This window comes from Pezoporus flaviventris, unplaced genomic scaffold, assembly GCF_033815535.1.
Source record: "Pezoporus flaviventris isolate CSIRO_AGI_PZ_B2104156 unplaced genomic scaffold, CSIRO_AGI_Pfla_v1 ptg000015l, whole genome shotgun sequence".
NCBI classification, from domain to species: domain Eukaryota; kingdom Metazoa; phylum Chordata; class Aves; order Psittaciformes; family Psittacidae; genus Pezoporus; species Pezoporus flaviventris.
Genome location: NW_026892563.1, coordinates 20,927,636 through 20,933,738, shown reverse-complemented (window position 1 = coordinate 20,933,738; position 6,103 = coordinate 20,927,636).

The following is a 6,103-nucleotide window of genomic DNA, read 5'->3' as shown; positions in this document are numbered from 1 at the left end:
GAATTTCATCCATCTCTCATTATTTGGGGTGTTTTTCCTTTCTGCCTGGATCTGCCAGGGTTAATTAAAAAAACAAGAAGTCCATGCAGCACAGCTCTGGATGAAAAAGTAATAGAGGGAAAAGTAAGAACAGCAGTAATCAGCTCACCACAGTAAACTCCCTCTCCAGTTAGATCTCTGAGGATATTGGCATGAACTCTCTCTCGCACAACATACCTGTAACTTAAGTGTACCGCCACTACTAAACAATCACTTGCATTTATTATTATTACTCAATACAAAGGCTGATGCCAAACTGTCTGAGGGAAGGAAAGTACATGGTGTATTTTTAAAAACTCCTCAGTTTGATTGGAGTTTTCTGTTTTCCTTCAGCATTCTGTTTTTTCTCTTTTCTTTTTTTTTTTTTTTTTGAAGCTCTGTTCTCAGAAAAAGAAAGCAGGGGATTTACTAAAGGCACGACAAGTCGGTTACTTATGAGTCACCTTCACGACTTATAAAGGGTCTCAAGTTGTTTGGAGCAGGCTTTCTTCACCTCACTTGTGCTGCAAGGATATCAGGCGACTAGCCAGACCAACACATTCTGTGGCAACTGCTCCTGCCTCAGTTACCTTTTCTCACCTTTGTTTGCCTTCTTTCTTTCTCTCTCTCTCACACTCTCTCTCTTTAGAAGAAAAAAAAAAGCAAACAACAAAAAAAGGACCCGGAGCTCAGTGATAATGGTTAACCCGTGAGATGGAACAAAGGAAGTCTGTGGCCTTCTTTCTGCATTGGTTTTGCTTCATCTCTGTGTAATGAAACTGCCTCGCAGCAGGTAGGTTTTTCAGTTTGGGTCTTTGACTTTTTTGTTTATTTGTGTGTGTGCTTTTTTTTTTTTTGGATGAGAAGCTCATATGTCACAGGAGATGGGAGCAGGCCAAGGGAAGGGGCCCTCGGGCAGGGTTCACAAGCCTCAGGACTCAGAAAGACTTCAACACTTCTGCACACATGCAGAAACACTCAAGCAGGCATCCCCATGGAAATATGCCTTCAGCCATCCAGAATCACACATGGATAACCAGTCTCGAGTGAATACAAACCCAAACCCCTTGCTGTCTGCTCTGGTGGGATAGCATGCACGAGAAAGGTGTCTGCAGACAACTAAGAGGACATGGGAGATGCATACCCTTTTTAGCTCCCACAACCCCTCCATCTTTTGTTTTGAGATGAATAGTTTAGGCCATGTAATATGGAATGTAATTTCTACAGTGTTACAGATATATATTTAGAAGAGACTTAGGACTAATCTGCAGTTATTCTCTTGCTTAGAGCTTGCCAAAGACATTTTGAGGTGGGGAAAAGTAACTAGTTAGAATTATTTAATTTTGGCCATACAGGTAGTTTTGGACATGGTACCCATTAGGCTTGAATCATATAGCTACAGTTTGTTTTAATTATTTTAAAAATGAAGATGTTTAAAATGCCCAAATAAGAGCTTCATATAGCTTTCTTGAAATGCACATCCAGACTGACAAAATGGGAGCTCCATGCTCAGCATTAAGACCTTTCTGGTGAAAACTCTAAGGTTTAATTTGGTCATAAAATATTTGCTCTGAACTCAGACTTGGCAGCCAAACCCTAAGATTAATAATTTCTTTTATTAGTTTTTCACAAAGGAAAAAGCAAAATAGCTGAAATATAGTATTAAAGAAAAAATCCAGCTACTTGATCCATAAAGTGAAAGGTACATAGAGGTACATTGATTTTTGGAGGGAAGTGCAGTAAGGAAAACCCTCTTCTATCCATATACACATTTTTGGAGCCCTTCCAGTACCTTCAGTAGGAGACCTGAATTCCGTATTTTTCTAAGTGTTTTAAAAAGAATAGCTTTTCTTTCTGAGAAATTAGAGTAGAAAAGAGGACTTTAAATCCTCCTGAAAATGTAAATAGGGCACCAGAAAATGGACATCTGGTGTATTGTCTGTGTGTAACAGCCTTTTGTAGGAGATTAAATAAGTTATAGAATGTACTCCAATCCCAACTCTCTTTCAGTCAAAACTAGATTTCTGCTATTAAAGGGTAAAAGCATTTGTGAAACTGGTACATATTATTTTGGTCTTATTTTCTACTGAAAAAAAAAAAGAAAGGAAAAAAAAGATTTTGTCATGACTGTAGAGGAAGGCAGATTTAAAAGGCACTCTTGTATACTAAGCCAAATTTTAGTTTTGACTAATACAAGGAAATAGGCATCTCCTGTGGGCAATTTGCAACATTCCAAGAAAGATATAAGATAGGTGCTGCATGTTACCCTTTGGCCCACGCTCACTTCCCTTTCTCTCTGTGGTGAGTGTTACGGGAGGATACACAGCACAGACGGTAGTCTTTATTTTTCTACAGTTGCAGTTGGGTGATGTGAGACCCACCTCATGTCCTCTACATGGGAAGTACTGTCAAAGTTGGCATGTCCTTCCTTGCAATCCAAAGACAAAAGGTTGAATTTTACTCCAGATTCATAACAAATGATCCCCCCTAGTTGACCAATTGGTCATTTGTACTGGAAATCATACCACATCTTAAGAGCTTTTTCTCTTCTGTAATGTTTCAAGGGAAATAACTGAGGATTTTATTTTATAATATTTAAGCAAGAGTAGATGGTCATCATTTCCACTGATGGCTAAACCATATTTTTTTGAGCTGTGTGAGAAGACAGGCAGCATTATAGGTATCTGTTCATGCAATGGAAATCTGACAGCTGTGTAAAAGGCTGTTACAAAGGCTCAGCAAGAGGAAACACGTGTCATTTCTCACCACTTCCTGATAAAGCATGATTCTTTTTTTTTTTGTTTTGCCTTTAGCACATAGCAGCAAAACAGCATTGGAAATACTATGCAGCTGTTAAACCCAAAATTAATATGCTAGGATGCCAGCCTAGACAAAACCATCCCATTACCTAAATCCAAGATCATGGGAGCAGAAAAGGACCAAAGACAAAAGTTCATCTGTGGTTATGGCTGCACACTTACCCTCTTTTGCTTAAAAGGGCTAGCTCTGAAACCAAATGCTGTTTCAAGTCTCTTGCTTCTCTCACTGCTCAACAGTAATGCTGGAAGCAGGCATGTTCAAGTACAGCATTCATTCAGCTGCTTTAGAGAAACAGTTTTTAGACCTATTCAAGTGACGGATTTCAAAAACATCCAAGACTGAACACAAGGTAAGGCAGAATGAAGAGGAAAATGCTGTTAACCACAAATGGCTGCTGCAACCGACAAAGATAAAAATCTTAAAAAGATGCGGAAGAAACAGGGTTTGAGAAGTATTGTGTGAAGTGTAGCACCTGAAACATATCTAAAAGGCTGCAAATTTACAAACATGTTCTACAAATATTATGAGGGCAACAGACTGATGTGAGAGAAGCTTCTTGTAGCAAAGCTCTTTCCTACTGCCTAGTATCACCCTTATCCAAAGCTTAATGAAACCAAATTTAGTGTTCCCACAAGAAGAACAATGGTTTTGCATCAAGCCTTTCATAAATATGTATGCCCACTGGGTGACAGCAAGTGAATAAGAAGTCAGGATCTTTAAAAGCATAATAGCTGAATGTGAGAATAGTTCAGGTTGGAAGAGATCTCTGAAGGTCATCAAATACAAATCCCCGCTCAAAGCAGGTTCATCTACAATAAATTCAGGTAAGATTGTAGCCTTTTGTTGGTAGAAGTAACTCATTCTCCTCCCATGACCTCCACCCCTCACCCTCCACACCCATACTACATATGCGCACAGAACATTTAGGAGTACTGATATATAGGTTTAGAAACTGTTTGCTTCATTGCCCACAAATGCAAATGTTACAGCACAGGTCCGAGTGTCTGACTTCAGTAGGAATTTATGCTGAACAGTCAGCAAAGCTCTGAATCATCATTTTAAATTTGAGGTTTGGAAATTTCTAAACCACTTTTTTCTGCCTACCAAAATTTTATATTCACCTTGGAATTTTTGTTTGCCACTTACATATCACAACCAAGTACTTGGCCGGTTTCATTTAGAGTGGCACAAAGTGAAAGGTAATTTCCCTAAAATCTCTAAATTAGATCACAGTCTAACTATGACATTTCAACTTCCTCTTAAAACATGTGTTAATAAGAGTAGGGAAGTTATAAAAGTACATAAGTTTCTATACATTTACATACAAAAAAGATCTCCAAAATTACGTCTTACGTATGCTTTCTCTCATTTCCCATACTGTTTTTCTTGTTAACTTTCTGCTTAAGCAACAAACTCTTTTTTAAAGAAGTGGTTACTGAGAGACCAAAGAGAAACCAAACAAGATTCAAGCATTTCTGAACTCTGCCCAGGAGCTGAGACTTTCTTTTAGAATGATGGATAAAGGAAAAAAATATTTCAATCAAGACATACTTTGCAGAAACCTAACTGGGCATTACTTAGGCCTATTTAAAACTGCTTGGAAGGACTGTCTTACCTATTCCATCCTTACTACCAATGTAAGTAACTGAGAATTGCAAAAGTATTTCAGATAATTGGATAGATAATGAGGATTCTCTAACCTTTCTTCTCCTGAGTGCATTGCAACTTCATTATATGATTTCTTTGAAGATTTTTGAAATATGTTATTGAATTATTGATTTCTAAAACTATGTTTTCCTTGTTATTTTTCAGGATAGAGATCATAATAGGCTGAAAGAAATTTTTAAAAAAGTATGTTCAACTGGTCAAAAAATTTTAGCATTTATTAATATTATAATCAAAGCATCAGTGACTGGTTAATATTAAGAGGCAATTAGCAAACAACGTGCTGTTCAACACAGACGATTGCAGTCATTAATCTCACTTTAGCCTACTGTAACAAGAGTGAAAGACACCTGTATATGGATCCTAGACCAGCAACTAAGGCTGTCCAACAGGTTTCCTCTCTGCTCAGTGTGTATTTATTCCAGAATCCTAAGGAATATTTGTTGCTTAATCACAAATACTGCATACTGATGAAACTATGTTATTATTTCTTAGCTCTGTTTCTTACATCCTGTTAAACAGTCAGCTCTCCTGATAGTCATTTTGTCTTATTTAAGTAAAAATAAACCCAAGTAATTTTTGCTTTTGTTTATCTTGAATTCTTAACATTTTGAGGAACGTGGCTGATAGTAGAAGTCTTCCTTAACTGATATCTAAGAGAATACAAAATTAGGCAAGACCATGCTACAAACTGTATTCCTTCTGCTCAATGCAAATAAAGCAGCACAAAGAAATGCAATAAGCAGAATGATGGAAAAGCCTTCAAAGAAGAATAGTGAATGTGCTCTAGTCCTAAAGTAACTAAAACAATTGCAGGATTGACTGTTTTTTAATGTACAGCAGATGGGTCCTGTGTACTTAACCAGCTAAAATCTTTTTACCCTCTCATGTCTGTCCTTTCTCTGACATTTTTTTTAATATGCATTTCAGTCTTTTTTTTTTTTTTTTCTTATTTCTTTTAGGTATATCAAGGGGAAAAAACAGTGGTTCTGTTCTTTACATCTTATACTCCAGACTCTGGAGTTCTTCTGTAGGCTGTATGTTGTTAATGCTAATCGTGATAGGGGTTTTTACCTCTGACTGACTCCTACATATTAGCATTAACACTGTATCATGCCTCTTACCAGAATTCACATGGAACAAGCTGCTGCTGTGGGAGGAGAGCAGAAATCGTGAATCAGTCAGTGCTATGCTGGGAAAATGTCCGTTCTAAATGTAAAAAGATGAGTTGTTCTGCATGAAGACATGATTTCTAGAATGTTTGCTAGGTTTAGAGTTGCTGGAAAAAACAGGGAGAAAAGCAGCTTTGTGTATAGTAGGTCCTTACTAGGATATAGAACGTGTGACATTTTGAATGCAACAACCTGGGTTTTATCTCGGTTTATTGTTTTTCAGCTCTTCTGGCTTTACTTCCCACACAAATACTGCATTTCTTCATTTTATTTAGGAAAGAAAAATTATGAATTAAACTCTTTGCATGTGTAACTGTGCATTCCATTCATTTCAATAGAATTTTATTATATGTAAGAGAAAATCTTATAGAAAAGGTTTCTCTGAGGTTTTATTGTCAGTTTATTAGGAGAAATGGATCAATGGATCA